Source organism: Jaculus jaculus, chromosome 3 (genome assembly GCF_020740685.1).
Source record: "Jaculus jaculus isolate mJacJac1 chromosome 3, mJacJac1.mat.Y.cur, whole genome shotgun sequence".
Taxonomy (NCBI): Eukaryota; Metazoa; Chordata; class Mammalia; order Rodentia; family Dipodidae; genus Jaculus; species Jaculus jaculus.
This window is the reverse complement of record NC_059104.1, coordinates 138,136,685-138,154,164: the sequence shown is the minus strand read 5'-3', so window position 1 is coordinate 138,154,164 and position 17,480 is coordinate 138,136,685.

Genomic DNA, 17,480 nt, shown 5'->3' with positions numbered 1-17,480 from the left:
CTGGATTGGGACTGTTGAGCCATCTGGCCAATGGACTAAGCAGCCACCGGGTTCCTTGATTCTTGGCCCTGCAATTGTTATTAGATTATCATAAGCTAATCCAATAAATGCCCTTTTTTTATTTATTTGAGAGCGACAGACACAGAGAGAAAGACAGATAGAGGGAGAGAGAGAGAATGGGCGCGCCAGGGCTTCCAGCCTCTGCAAACGAACTCCAGACACGTGCGCCCCCTTGTGCATCTGGCTTATGTGGGACCTGGGGAACCGAGTCTTGAACCGGGGTCCTTAGGCTTCACAGGCAAGCACTTAACCGCTAAGCCATCTCTCCAGCCCCAATAAATGCCCTTTTAAAGATAATTCATTCTAGCAGTTCTATTCCTCTAGAGAACCCTAATATACTATGGAAAAAAATAACCTAATATTAGCTCTTCAGAGATGGAAGCATAGACATCAACATAGATACTGCCTGCCTCTCACTACTGCCTGTGATACAGAAATCATGTTACCAAAACCTCTGGATTAGACTTTTGCATTAGTCCTAATTCAATCTATTCCCATTTGCAGTTCCCCACATGAAGGGAAAGCTACTAATACAGCTACTTCCTGTATATCCACATACAATAGATACTCCATTTTCATTGTCATTGCTTCTCATACTACCACCTTTATTTCCTCCACAGTACATGTAGATTACTGCCTTAATTCCTTATATGCACATTACTATTTTATATTTCTTTGAATTTAGGACCCAAGTTCTAAGATAGATGAATAAATTCACTGATGAATTTTCAATGACTTCCATAATGTGAAATTACCTAAATAAGTTTTAAGCAGCTAACAGATAGGGTTAGTATTATCACAATAAGTTATCTAGTGTCGTGACATTTCTCAATAATTCTTTCATTCCTCAATAATTTTAACTGTAAAGAAACATTATACATTTTGCTGTTTAGTTAGCTATAGATACTGGTACAGAAAAACTAATCACTTAGAATTAGTTGAAACACATATTTAAATATTATCTTGTAGAAATTTTGTCAGTGTTATCATAGAAAAACTTTAAGTAGATGGTATAAACTAAATAATAACACACTGCTGATTCTCCTGTTTAATTTGGTGGCTGCCATAAGTCTCTATTGCTTCAGAGGTAGTGCTTGCTTATTAATGAATTCAATTTCTTTCCAAGCATTCTCTGAACTAAGCATTATTGTGTGACCTGACAAAGCAAATCCATCCTTTTCAAACCTATAAACATTATTATTTAATAGATTTGGATATAGAGAAAATCATTAGATGCTGAAAGCAAAACTGGTCCCATGAGAAAAAAAAATATTCTTGCAAATAAGATAAAGAAGTTCATTAGGGGAGAATCACAGGAAGCAGTTTGTCATTTGAGCTTGTATGTGGTATGTGTATATTTACATGTCTATATAGACATACATGCAGATTAAACATCGTATTTGTTTTCTCAAAAACTCTGCAGAGTAGTTGAGATTGTGAAGAAATAAAGTGAGCATAAAGAATAAGACAGGAGAGATTTTTCTACAGTTGAAGAGGAGTTCAAGAAATGAAAATGAACAGAATCATGATGGGGACTCAAAACACTCAAGAAAGTCAGGCAGAAGTAGAAGCTTGGTGAAAGTAATTCCCAAAGTCCATAATGTCCTTCTGAGCAATATGTGCTACATTACACCCACATTGCTGCAATCAATAATTCATTCACAGTTCTGCATGGATAGCAATGAAATGGCACTATTTTGACTCCCCACTGGTACTCTCTCTTATGTGGGAATTGAGTACTTCGGTCTTCTGTAAACATCTTCCAATTCCAAGTGAGGCTATAGGAAAATGTATCTACCTGGCTGGCAAACAGTATATGTGCTCTTTCTTTGAATTCAGAAGCTGTCACTTCTAGGCTTCCTTTGTGAAAAACAGTTCCCATAACAACATGAGAAGAAGCAGGACCTCCGAGAGGGACCTCCTGCAGAACTCTGGATTCTTCGTTGCCGGGGAGGTAGGGAGGAGACTTCCTGCAATCCTACCCAGGCTCCCCTGTCGATGCGCACTTCTCTGGAAGCAGGCCAAACTCTGAACACTGTGGTCACATCCACTTCTCCCAGCTTGCTGTAAATTATGCAACATCCCAAATAGCAAAACAATGTTTTACATCTACCAGCTAATGACCAAAAGAATGAACTACTGTAAAACATGCTCATAGTCTCAAAAATGAATGTGTGTCTCAGAGCATTTAATCACTATATTGATGAACATTATTTAAGTATATTGCATATAGATATGTACATGGAAACATTTGCTTATCTATTTGAGTATATGTATAGTTCCTGTGCAAGATCATCTTTCTAAAGTGCCTACTGTTTTAGGAAAAATTAATGACCTTACAAATTAGGTAAAATAGCTTCTTTTTCTGCATCTTAACTATATAGCTCTTCTATTAAGGAACCCCAAGGAAACATGCTTTTATAAAGAAATTCTAATGGGAAGCCATTGAACTACATAGTAATGTAGAAGAATATACTATGTTAATAAGCCCAGTTTGAAGCTGCAGTTTAGTTTTAAATTTGTTTTTCTTGTGATTATTTACCAATTGTCAATGAATATATTATCTCTAATTCGTTATTAAAATTTACTAAAGCAAAAGCAATTTATTGGGGCACAAGAATACATGTGTAAGGTTAGGTTGTATCAATGGGTCACTTTCTCTTCAGATGACTTTACATTCTGCTGTAATAGTCCAAATGATTCCATTATACAGGTATTTTTCATAATAATATTAAATTACTTTGCTTCTTTCATAAATTGTACATAGTGTGTGCTATATCCATCTTATTTTCTTCTGCTAGTTGAAATGAGAATTTGCCATGGGATTTTTAACCCCAGCTTTACCAATTGCATCTTTCTCATTTTTGAAAAAAAATAAACAAGATAATAGAGAAAAATTCTTTTGTTAACTCACCAAGAGGAGACTAAGATGATACTGTTAAATAAGAAGATCTTGATTAAATTCTTTCATTTATCCTTTAATAGGTTTAAGGTTAGTTTGACTTGTTACATTAATATATATCATGAATGTCCTGGCAGAAGAATACTTTAAGAATTCAGAGTTTATGTACACTTTTATTTTTCCCTAACTTGAGCAGTGAATTAGCTGAAATTAACTTTTCTATTTCTATATTGGAAAGCATATATTTAATAAAATCTGTTGAACACTTGTGTTTTCTCATTCTCAGTGCAATGCATGTGGGTTTGAAGAATGGAATGCTTTTACCTGGGGTCAGTATGATATTTCTTCATGGTCAGAGTCCATGAGATTTTGAGTTTAGAATATGAAAAGCAGGTGTGGTGCTCTCAGCCCTTCACATCTGGAAGCAGATGGTGTTTGTCCACTTCTCAGTCAAGGAGTCCTCTGAGTTCCACCCTGCAGGGATATCATCCTGCCCCATGCTATCAAGTAATTTCTGAGGAGACATTTCATGAATATCAAATATCTCTGTTCCTCAAAAGTCCCCTGTGAGATTTTACTCATTGTCCTCTTTATCTTAAACAGTTATAATGACAAGGCTCAGTACCTGCTGTTCTTATAGCATCCTTCTCTTTCTAGGTTTGGAAATGGCCATCTATCCAGTGATCTCAGGACAGGTGGATTCTTGAAATCTGTTGGCTTACTTCCCATCAGGATTCTTCTATTACAAGGATGAGGTGATGAAAGCTTGGTTGTCCTTATTATTAAAGACGAAAGAAAAAATGGGTGTTTGTTTGCTTACTCATTATTCATCCATTCATTTATTCATTAAGACAGTTCTTTATAATGTAATGGCTGACTTAGTACTGGCTGTGCAGTAGCAATACTCCTACTTCAGCCTTCTGGGATATATATACAGAAAAAGTAAATAATTTGACATTGCCTGTGTCCCACTGGTGAAGACACTTGGGACTCCCAAAGTGCCACATCAGAGAAGACAACTCATCATAACTTGAAATGATTTAGAAAAAATCATCTGCTAAAATGTTCTTAGTTACCTGTGTGGCACTGAAGGTAAGCTCTCCTTTCATGTCCTGCCCAATCTCACAAAAAAACATTCATTACAGACTTGGACTACAGGCTTTTTGAGTGATGATTTGGTATTATATTTCTATATTTATCTTGCTTTTATCTTTTTCTCTTCTTAGGTCCTATCCTTGTTTTACCTTGTACTGGATGTTTTTCTGTGTCTTTAATAGTTTCAATCTTCCACTGTCTATAGTGCAATGAATCAAGATTTGAAGTCATAAAAATGATTGGTTGAGGCATAATTGTACTGTATTGGCAAACCTATTTAAAACTTAGCAAACATTACTTCCTCATCAGTGCCACACACACAGGAGCCTAATTCAATTTCTATAAACTTATGTCATTTTCTGTCCTTTAAAAAATCTCAATTATTTTTGCAAGTCATTTAAACCTCAGCACATATATAAATATTGTCATCTTTCCCATGGCTAAGAGCCTCATTGTCACATGCCATCCTCCTTCCCTAGTTAAGCTCATTCACTTCCAGGTCTTCAAAACCACTGTAAAAGCTAATGAGTCTCATCTTCCTTCTCTGGGCCTAAAATTTTGTTGTCTGTTTTTCATTATTAATTTTAGCTCAAAGCTAAATGTCTATGCAATGGCTTCCATCCCATAGCATTGTAACCAGGCCAATATTGACTATTTAATTTTCCTACAGTCATATGACCCTCAGGAATCCCTTTCCCAAGAAATAGCACCAAGTTTTATTCAGTTACTTTCCACAAGTTCATTTGGATTCACTCTTGGCTCTTCTTGCTTCCTAGAGCTCATATATAACATAATATAATATAATATGATATAATATAATATAATAATATGATATAATACTATATATATATATATATATATATATATATATATATATATATATAATAAAATGCAAAATCATGTCCAGATCTTTGACTCACCTCCACTACTGCACATAAATTCAAACTATCAACTTTCTAGTGGTCAATTGATGTTACCTCCTAAACCTCATCCTCTCTCATTTGGGACTGGCATGGTCTGGATTCCATAAAAAGCTCTTCTAGCCCAACTGAAGGGATTTCTGCTTATAATCCTCCTTTGCAAAATGCCATAGGTCTGTTTCTTGGGCCTTGTTCTTCATGAATCCGTCATTCTTTAAATATTTCTTTTTTTTACTTGTTATGTGTGTGGATATTTAATTATATTATTTCTAGAACACACAGACACACACACACACACACACACACACACTGCTACCTCTAATCCCAAAGCACTATGTTTCCTTGGAGATCTCATAGTACATTTTTGTTGCCAAAATTGACTTTAAACTAGCTACATTTTTTTTTTTTTATCTAAAAGAGTAAGACAAGCTTTGTTGAAGATTAAAGTAAGGCAGAAGGATATATCTGTGGATACTCATCCATTTTGCTTTCTTCATCTAAAATTCTGAATCCAAAGAGTAAATTTGGAAACAATTTCTCATATTGCAAATATCCTTCTGTGCTTGTCATATACCTTTTAAGTTTTGTCTTTAAAATGTGACTAGATGTTTAAAAATTCATCAACTTTACCAATTGTTTCCTTCCATCTCTCAAAGAAGGTCCATAAATTGATCACAATATCTTACACACTAAAGGTATGAGGCTTCTCTGTAAAATGACAAAAAGAATCAGTGAGAGGAATTTTGAAAGGCTTCATGCAAAACAATGTTTTCACTGTAATTCAGTCATCTACCATAGTATCCAGGCAGAATTAAGCTTGGATTTCAGTAAATATATTTATGGCCCTGAAAAACACCCTGAATCATGTCAAGATGCTATTCATCTGATTTACAGCAACCATACCCATCTGCCTTTTTAAGAAACCATTTAATTTTAAAAATTACATGTGTAGAGTTTTTGTCCTTGACCTTGCTACAAATACTACTGAAAAATCAAGCTAAAAACTCTCTAAAATCTCATAAATTACCTCAGCCCTACAGCTTACATCACCCTGCTTCTTTGTTGACAACTGAATTAATTTTACAAAGTCCCATAGAGTCATCCTCAGCCATCCATTATCTAAGGCACATTGCAGAGGACTACATAGGCATTTGTAACTTGTCCTTTTAATTGTCTCCTAATGATGAATTGGCTTTGAGTGGTTCTGTGTTTTCTCCCTGTCCCTTTGCTGACTCCTTTTTCCCTGCTGGCCATTGCTTTCTCTCCTCCAGGGACCCACTGGAGGAGCAAAAACAAAGACATGTTCAACACTTCCTCTGGCCACCTAAAATCATTCATTCCTCTGCATGTATCCCAATTTTATTACATTAGTATTTCACTTTGCTTTTTCCTGGCATTTTCTGCATTTTTAGTTGTATTTGTGGAACTGAATAATAACTCAATGAATAGCATCACCAAATCTCAGTTTTTTTATTATATTAATTTTCATATAGCCACTTCGTTGACTGAAATGTTCATTTGTATCTCATTTATGCCTTGCAATTTATTTTTGTTTTACTTTTTTCCTCAGTAACTTTTCTTCACTTCTGCAACTCTATATTAGAAAGAAACATGAATCAGTCTCTTCTGGATCTTATAGCATGGACAATTTACATCTGGGACTAAGTGCTCTATTTATAAAATATGTCTGTCTGTCTGTCTGTCTGTCTGCTACAGAGCCAGAGCCACCAAGAACTGATAAATACCCAACTACTTAATCATAGAATATGTCTCAAAAATAATGCCTCAGCATATGTTGACTGGAACAAAAAGTGCTGTACATTTCTGTTTCCAACTCCTTTGGTCAGAACTTTTTCTTGTGGTACAACTCACTTGCAAGAGAACTGGAAAACAATATACTTTTGTGTCTTTGGGAAAATGTGAAAGAAATAAAAAGTAGTGAGCATCAGGATAGTTTTGCTACTTTTTCTACCTAAAATTACAAATAAAGGCCACATGGATCAGTGGAACACAGAAAGAATCAACTAGTGAGTATAATACTACTTCTGGAAGTTTTCATGATTGCTACTGTCAGAGAAGCATCATTTTATATGCTCGCAAAGCATTTCCACAAAATTATTGTGTTAATATATATACCAGCAGGTAATTGCTTACCTTCAAAATGATATTTAGCTACTGAATTTGAAAAACACTGATTCATAGACTGTTTTTAAAAATTAATAACCTGCCATGTGTATTTTCTCTCTATCATTTGATAAGGGGAAATGCTGTCATAAAAGGTAAGTTAGGGAGGGAAGACTCAACCTGATTCCATAGAGTAGGAGCAAGGCCAAAGATAGAATTCCCGAAATCCCCTCCTGAGTATTTTCCCAACTCTTCTTTATCACTTCCCCATCACATGAATTCCATCCTTTAGCTGCTCTGGGGAAAACTGTTGCAGTTACCTCTTGGTATTCTCCTTTCACACCCCATACAAATACCCCTGTCAAGTCTGTTGTTACTATTTTTGGTGTGCATCTGCCATGTCTTTTCCTATGATGCTTCTACTATCTCCTCTCAATAATCAAATGACTCTTAATTTTTCTCACAGAATAGTCTTGATGCTGTAATAATTTCTCAACATGACAGTCTGGTTTTTGTTTGTGTGTTTGTTTGTTTGTTTGCTGTTGTTTTCATCCAAAGAATTACCTCTCTCCCTCAAAAACTTCTCTGAAAATAAAAGTCAAAGGCTATTTTTCACCACCTCTGCCTTGGCCAGTCTTTTGTGCTTTGGCCTGCTGAGCTTCAGCATTCTGTCCATTTTTTTTTTCACTCTTTGCTCTCCTTCACATTGACTTGTTCTTGCACCTTCTCAGGATACACTGAGGCTTCCATGTCAATCTTAGCTAGCATAACTTCCCTCTTCATCTTTCTGGACTTTCAGTCCCTGTTTATGTTTTTTTTTTTTTTTTCCCAGAGCACTTACCACTTTCTTCTATAGGAGGCTTTATAAGTTTATTTTATTAACTCCAGTTTCTCCCAAGAGGTTAAAATATTCCATGAGAGCAGAGACATTCTCCCATTTGTTTGGTCTGCTCTTTGCTCAGTGTTTAGGACAATGTCTGCCAATAAATACTGATTTAATACATTACTCAAAATACCAGCTATTTATGTGACAGGATTTTGTGAGCTTACTGGTAAATTTATTCTCATCTAGAAAGCTATAAGGCTTGATTAAATATTTCCTCATTAATGCTGATAATCATACTTAATGATTGTTGACTTTGACAAGAAACTGTAAAACACTACACATTTTCTTTTTTAGTTCATACAACTGCCTAATGGTGCTATTGATTATGTCACCACTCCTTGGAAGCACTAATGTTGAATATTATTAAGGGTAAGAGATGTCTGCAGTCATAATATGGAATATGGGGAGAAGTTAGTGCTGGGTTAGAGACAGAGCCAACTTTTCTATGTGTGTTCTGTTTTATAACCTCTCAACCATGTTGCTGTTCTTTGGTATGTCCTCTTTCAATATGATTAAAATGAGTTTGGGAAACTGTTCAGAAAGACTGGTATATTTCATTCATCTGTAGTACAGACAACAAACAAAACTTTCATGGAATCAAGAAATGTTTGACATGTCTATTTCTCCATGATGATTTATTTAGAAGTACAATCTTCCACAGCAGGGAAACCACAAAGTGCGACTTAAAACTTAAACAAATTACACAAAGATACAAATGTGGGGCTGGAGAGATGGCTTAGCAGTTAAGGTGCTTGTCTACAAAGCCTAAGGATCCATGTTCAACTCTCCATATCCCAAGTTAGACAGATGCACAAAGGTGAGGCAAACTCAAGGTCACACATACCCACTAGGTGGCACAAGCATCTGGCTCACTCTCTCTAAATAAAGTAATAACTTTTTTAAAGAAAATAAGTATAAATGTGGTAGAAGCTATCAATCTCATGGCAGGCAACTGGCTATCTTTTCCTTGTTGTGTTCAAGGATTCTGGATCTCCCCAGTATTCTTTGTCATCGGTAAAATAAAACAGGTTCACAGGGAATGACTGAAGGCTTCAAGACTTCACAATAATTCCACTAAGGAGAATCCTCAGAGGATGAGGAGGGTATAGCACAAGAGATATATGAGTATAAACTTTAAAATAGTTCATTTAAAAAGTTACTAGAATACCTGTTATTCAAAGATCACTACTAAGTGAATGAAATGAAGCTCAAAGACAGGGATAATATAGTCACAGTGGTTATAATACCACAACCCTGCTCATTTGAAAAATATGTATGGAATTCTTATAAATCACTAAGGAGACAATCAAGTATAAAACATGCACAGATCAGTTAAATATACTTTAACACAAGGAATATTCACATGACTAACACAAACACTAGGAAATGGAGTCAACAAAGGAAATACCTTATATGCTAAGTATAATGAGAAAAATTATGAAGCTAGAAGATGCTAAATATTGCTGATGATGCAGGTCCATCAAGGGTCTCCAGCATATGATGCTGACAGGAAGAAATAAAGTAACCATGTAGTCCTCCATATAACTGATTAGCAGTAGTTCCTAAAGCCAGGCACATACCTACCCAGTGTCAGAACAATTACATTTCTAAGATGATACTCAATAGAAATGTTGAGATATGTGTACCCAAGGAGGAACTATTTGTAATGGCCAGAAACTGGATAGTTCACAAAGTCTCTAACATTTAGAATGAATAAGTGAATGGACATTCTGGCATTTTCTCACAGTGGACCATATGAGAATGATCGGTTGAAAATTTTATCATATAAGGATCCCATAAACAAAATGGTGTGTGCAGAAACTCAGACACATGCTCGATGTTTCCACTGGAGTTCCAAAGCAGACAAATTAGAAGAATCTGCATGGCATGACATGAAGTCAGGGACTGTCTTTGGTGATTAACAAGGAGCTGCAGGGTGGCTTTTTGCATGTTTGTGTAAATCTTTTTAGATCTAAGGTGGTTACTTACTTGTTATATGTGATATATAAGATGTGTTCTCTCTATAATTTTTCCTTTGAAAAAAATATATGTATGCATGTATACATTTCAAAAGTAAACAATAGCAAAACCAAAAAAGGAGTCTTTCCTCATCTTGCACTATGACCCTTTGTATTATCAATCTATGTATTTTTCATACTTGCAACAAACATGCAACTTCAACTTCAAATGGATAATGTCTCTATTATAATGGCATGCTCAAAAGCAAAAATGCCATGTGAGCACCTTTCACAAGTGGAATTCTGGCCACAGACAATATATTTGATAGTGTGTTCATCATATGAATGACAGTGACACATCATTATAATGCAGAGGATAAATAAGCAAGGGTATTATAATGCAGAGACAGATCATATGTGATTTTGGTTTGCTTGTTAGGTTTGTGTTTGTCCACTGTTGTTTCCTAAAATGTATTAGAAGTATATTATCTGCTATCCTATGTTTTCTAGCCAGAGGGTGCTTCCTTTTGATGCTGGTTACATGGTTTTGGGACCACAGACATTTCTGTACACATTGCCTGGTACTTTAGCAGGAGTATGTGGAAGTTTCTCAGTGTTTGCCTTTCTTTTGTGAAGTACCATAAAGCTGTTATTCTTAATTTATTCATGACTACCACAGATGAGCTTGTTAAAGCTGGTACCCTCTTCCCTCCTAGGAGAAGGACCTGGAGCCACCAGTGCTTGTGAGAGGAAAGGAGGGAGGCCCACAGATCACTGCAGAGGAAGGAAGGTCAAAGGGTTCAGCAGCGCACGCAGCACAGTCTCAGTTATATCTATGAGCACTAGTAAGGGAAGTGATCACAACCCTTGGCAAAACAACACAGTGACTCAAAGTGGACGCTTCGCTAGTGGCTGCACCAGCTTGAGCTGCAGATTTCAATCTGTGCTAAACTTTTTATCTTTCCCTCTCTCCCTGTGCCAGTTTTCCCAATGTTTCTCGACATCACATTAACTCCCCTCCCAGTACAATAATCGACTCCAATCTGCTATTATCACGGAAATAGAAGAGGTAAAGTGCCTGTAATAGGATCCAAATCAAATCACTTTCACTTCAGCCAGCTTTTGCTGTGAAGCCAAGGATTCCCTAGGGAGATTCAATACAGAGAAACACCTGCAGACACAGGCTGAGGCCCAGAGAGTAGATGGAACAAGACAGGCTCTGCTTGCCTGTAGCATCTCCTTAGTTACAAGACAGTCACCTCGGGAGTAATGACCCCAGGCAGGCCCTGATAAACTTGTGACTCCACTCCAAAGCCGGGATTTGACACTCCTTCCATTCTACTCATCCAGACAAAACACATTGGTTGACTATACGCAGCCTAAGGGTCATAGTTATATGTTCCTCCTTGAAGTATTACTTGGGGTTGTTTTGATGTAGTCTATGCTCAAGGAGAAACTTACATGTAGGTAGTACTCTTAAAAAATAATAAAAGAAAAAAACAAATCGCACATAATTAATGGCTGACGGGGTAAGACTGGAACATCCCTGCAAAACTTTCCTTCAGACATTTCATAGATTTTACACTTTGTTTCTCCTGCTATGTTTCCCAGATAGTTGTGAGTTAAATTGGTTTAAAGGGAAATTTCTATACATGAATTCATCACTACGTGTGGATTTTGCAGACACTCCCACCCCTACCATTCTCTCACAGCCATGCTATCGGCATTTGGGACTCTACCATTTAGGCTCAGAATCTGACATAGACTTAGCACCAAAATTTTAAAACCAATATTTGTATTTTTTTTTCTCCCAGAGTCTGAGGGTTTTATTTACCCACTTTAATTGCTGGTTTTAGTTTGGGAGTTATTGGAAAAACAAAATAAGCAATAATGATCTTCACTTAACATATCTCATTAAAGCATAATGGTAGATTTTCACAAAAGTGATGATCCACTGGAAAGATACATCAAGAATCTCTGTCAGTATTCTTTTGTAGATTTGCTATTGCATGATATCTGTAAAACAAAGCAAATGGTTCAACTGTATGAATCTAAACTAGAGCTAAAGGTGCTGAGTTCATATTAAATGTTCCCTTCTTATCAGCAACATGACTTTTGATGAAGATTATAAACATGTTTAGGTGTTGTTTTCCTTTTCATTAGAATCCTTTCTATATATAGTCACCAGTCACTAGCATGCATAAGGTATGTATTAAAAAGCATTTTGGGGCTGGAGAGATGGCTTAGCAGTTAAGCGCTTGCCTGTGAAGCCTAAGGATCCCAGTTCGAGGCTCGGTTCCCCAGGTCCCACGTTAGCCAGATGCACTAGGGGGCGCACGAGTCTGGAGTTCGTTTGCAGAGGCTGGAAGCCCTGGCGTGCCCATTCTCTCTCTCTCCCTCTGTCTGTCTTTCTCTCTGCGTCTGTCGCTCTCAAATAAATAAATAAAAAAATTTAAAAAAAGCATTTTGTTATCAACAAATTATTACACAGATATAATATCTTGTACATTTCCTAAAATGCTACAAGATCAAAATTTTAAATAAAAGGGAAAATACATTACCCAAGGTTGGTAAGGAGCGGAACAACAAAGAGAGAGGAATAGATAGTAAACAGGCAGAAAGGCACAGTTGGATAGAATAAGATCTCACATCCTCTTGCACAGAATGGTGACAAGAGTTAGTGCTATAATAGTCCAAAATAGCTGTAAGAGAGGATTTTGAAAGTTTCACTGAGGAGAAAGTGCAAATGTTTGAGGTGATAGATATGGGTACTTGATTTGATCATTACTAATACATTCATGTACACAAACATCACAGCCAAACCTTAAAATTGAATAAGAATTATGCACCCATTAAAACAAAATGAAAAAGTTCTTATTATTTTATTTGGAAAGTATGAGGGAGATAAAAGGATATAACAGTGACCATTTCTTTTGAATTCAATTTTAAAATTTGCCACTTTCATACATGTATGCAATATATTTTTATTATATTCCCCCAATTACCCTTTCTCATCCCCCTCCAACTTCCATTAAAGCCATTTTTCTTCATATTCAATCCCATCCTACTTTCATGCTTTATTTTTTTAACTCATTGAGTTAAAATAATATAATATACATGATAATGAGTGGAGGATAATTTGTTGGAGAATGGACAACCCATCAGTGTCTATACACTGAAGAAAATGATTCCACCTGTCTTAGCAATCATCAGATCTCACTATCTACTCTGCTAGGTGTGGGCTCCAAAAAATACCTCCTCCATATTTGATTAATTATGGACATGTTCAATCTTGTGTATAAAACCCATAATACCAAATCCCTTGTGAGTTTATGAGTATAATGTCCATGTATTATCCAGAAAATACCCCTCCTTCCCAACCTCTGATCTTAAGGATTTTCCAATCTCTCTTTCTAAGTGCCCCCGATCATTTAAGGGTATGATATCAATGTCATGTTTAGGGCAGAGAAAACACTATTTTCTTAGTCTCGCTAATTTGGACAGCTTTACATCTTTGTAAAACTTATGTTGAAGCCAATTTTAAGGTGCTCTATAGAAGTTTTTGATAATTTGAAAAATGGGTGACTTATTAATAGGTGTCCTACTCAGGTGGTCAGACAAAATTGTTTATGTACACAGCACTGTAGCAGGTACAGGGCTCTGTGCCTGTGCCATGAGTGCCAGTGAGGAGTGATATTACTATGGGATATTGTTAAACCAGCTTTTTTAAAATAGAGAAACCAAAGCCATGAGTTATAGAGGAGGAACCTTCCAAAATGGGCAGTGGCTAAGCAGACCTAAATGCTATTCCTCAAGAAAGATTGGTGGCAAGAAAGAAAGAGGTGTTTTTAGGGAAAATAGTTGTGTGCAATTTTATAGGGTTGAAGCCATCAGTAGAATTTATGCCTAGACTTATGTATGATCTCAGACCTCGTAAATCATAAGATGTATCTATGGAAAAAATGGTTTCATACTGAATGTGGATATCAACAACATGTAATTAACACTTCCACATCCATCCCCTTTAGAATCCCTACTTGCTGTATTTTCTTTTCCTTTCTTTTCTTTTTTAACTTTAGAAGCTCTTTGTACTGGTCTTCCAGTCATCAAAAGGATGTGATTTGAACAGGGTAAGGTCAGAGCCAGGTTTGAAGATGATGTAGTCATGCATTACATAAATGGCCTGACACTGTACAATCCATTCATTTTAATAAAAATCTTTCATTTACAATGTAATGAACTCTGGTTTGGCATATATAGCTTTGGAAGAAATTTTATAGAGATGTTTGGAAATATAAAAGTGTTCTAGTGTGAGGTACAAAACTAGCATTTTTTTATTCTGTCCTTCAATAAGTATCTATTGATAGTTTTGTTTTTTTAAAAAAAATTATTTGTTTATTTATTTATTTGAGAGTGACAGACACAGAGAAAAAGACAGATAGAGGGAGAGAGAGAGAGAATGGGCGCGCCAGGGCTTCCAGCCTCTGCAAACGAACTCCAGACGCATGCGCCCCCTTGTGCATGGGACCTGGGGAACCGAGCCTCGAACTGGGGTCCTTAGGCTTCACACGCAAGCGCTTAACCGCTAAGCCATCTCTCCAGCCCTATTGATAGTTTTTATTATCTAAAAGCCATATGCATGAGTCATATATGCAGAAGCTAAATCCAAAAGAAAAGAGTACGAACTAGAAACAAGATATATAAAAATCTAATTCAGGGCTAGAGAAATGGTTTCGGGGTAAAAGCACTTGCCTGCCAAGCCCAAAGACTCATGTTTGACTCTCCAAATCTGACATAAGCTAGACTCACAAAGGTGAGGTAAATGTAAGGTCACACACACCCAGTAGGTGGCATAAGTGTTTGGTGGTTGCTTGCATGGCTGAGGCCCTGTCACACCAATTCTCTCTCTTTGTCTCTATCTCTCTGTGTCTTTCTAAAAATAATCTAATTCAAAACAAAATAATGTCTACACAGTGCTTAGAAGTCCTGTGAGAATTCAGAAGTCCTTTATCATAGCATGCCATTCTGGGTTATAGGTGAAAAACATTCCAGGCTGGAAACACATGAGGAAAATTCAAGTATAGTGAGATGTATATGTCCATAGAAGAGATCAAGAGAGGAAGAGAACAGGAGAACCAACACCAATCATATCTGGACAGCATCTGACCCCCTCAGAGAAGAGGCAAAGATCAAGCTAAATATGGAAGAAATATAGAAAGTGGTCAAACAGCTAGGGAAAAATAGTGCTATGCAGAGCAATGGCAAATACAAAGTTATGGAGCCAATAAAAGATATATCCCAAATACCTTCTTTATGTTTTCATGTGTCCATGTACTGAAATGCTTAAACCACAGTTAATCTCAGAAACTGGGAGAAAGTAGAGAAGGAATGTGAGTTTTAGGCCAGCCTGAAAATCATAGTGACATCTTGTTTCACCAAACCAAACCAATCCAAACCAAACAAATCTCCCAAAATAAATATATTCTTTTTTTTTAATTTTTTTGTTCGTTTTTATTTATTTAGTTGAGAGCAACAGAGAGGGAAAGAGGCAGAGATAGAGAGAGAGAATGGGCGTGCCAGGGCCTCAAGCCACTGCAAATGAACCCCAGACACATGTGCCCCCTTGTGCATCTGGCTAACGTGGGTCCTGGGGAATTGAGCCTTGAACCAGGGTCCTTAGGCTTCACAGACAAATGTTTAACCACTAAGCCATATTCTCACATGAATGAGAATCCATACATCATTTTACAAGAAGTGATTTAAATTCCAGATTAATGAATATGCAAAATCTAGCAGACCTGATTTCAAAGGTATAGGATGGACATACGGGATCACAATAGGTGCAGATGCCAAGAAGGGCTTTTCTATGGTCTAAATTATACTTATTTTCCTTCTTGGACTTCTCTTTATGCTCTCTAAACTCCCACATTACTAAGCATTTAATATGCTCAAAATTCAAGTTCACAGTAAAACCCTTCAGTTCTACATTAGCTCCTAAACTCATCACCATGACAAAATACCCAAAAAGGTATAACTTAGAGGAAGAAAGTTTCATTTTATCTCCTAGCCTGAGGAAAAAGGGCTTCTTGGCATGGAAAGCAGCATAGAGCAGGGTTACAAGTGTCCATAATCAGGATGCAGAGAAGATAAGTGTTAATGTTGTCCACAAGGTTTTATGCTTTTCAAAAATCCTTTCACTCAGCTGGACTCCCCAGCCACCATGAGATGGTGCCATCCACATTCAGAATTAGTCTTTCCTCCTCAAATAAAACTTTCTAAGAACACCCTCACACATATGTCCAGAATTGTGTCACCCAAGTGATTCTAAATCCAGTTCTGTTGAGAGCAAAGATCACCACCAAATGCTCCCTCACTGAACAACTGCCTGAAACCTTAGCCACCTTCCTGTGTTCTATTTTGTCCCCCTTTTCTTAAAGACAGGCCAAGATAGCACACTTCTAAGAGAGTAAAAATCAGCAAGAGAGGAATATCAAAGAAGCTGTATCTAAATCAACTCATTGCTGTTTCTTCTCCAACCTGAATTTCCTTTCTGGATTCCAAAGGTGACAAACTATATCACAAGGGAAGAAAGCACCCTGAAATGGTGCTGTAAGCTGGTTTTCATTTGAAATTAGAGAAACGCTTATCATCATCTCATAAAAGAAAATCCAAAGCATGATGACATATTTCAAATTTGGGAAACTGTGACCATTAAAAACTTTGGTGAATTACTATATCTCAGTGTTTCTCAGACTTTGGTAACATCTCTTTTCCATCCTGAGAAAAGAGATTCTAAAGAACAAATGCACTGTTTTCTTATAGTTTTGGAGACTGAGATTCAAGATCGAGGTGAGCCCTCCCTCCTTGAATATCAGATGGCCACTTTCCTGATGTGTCCTCATGTGGCCTTTCTTCTGTGTATGTGTCTGTCTCTCAGAAGGACACCAACCATGTTGATTTAAGCATACCCTGATGACTTTACTTAAACTCAATCAGTACTTCAAATGTCTAAATAGAGCTGAACAGATGACTTTAGCATGTGTGAGTGTTTACTGTAAAGCACAAGGACCTGAGATCAGATCTCTACCACTAACATAAAAAAAAAAAAAATTACTGTGGCTGCACATGCTATTAACCACAAGCCTGAAGAGACAGAGAGGAAGTATTGCTGTGCTTTCAGGCCAATTAGTCTAATATCTAACTGACAAAAAGGGAAGCTATAGATTCAGTGAGACACTGTCTCAGGGAAAGAAGGCAGAGGAGTGGCAGAAGAAAATACCTGATGACTTCCTCTGACCTCTATAGACTGCTCATGGGGATGGACACAGAAATATGTGTACATAAATTACACACATACAAGCATGCATGCACATAGAGAGAGACCACATGCTCTACACATCTCATCAAAAATCTATCAGACAATGTTCAAATACACTCACATTGGGAGATTAAAGTTTTAGCATATAAACTATATTGGGTACAGATTTCAGTCTATATAGGTCCTACTTTCATTTTATTCCTATAGCAAAATTTCC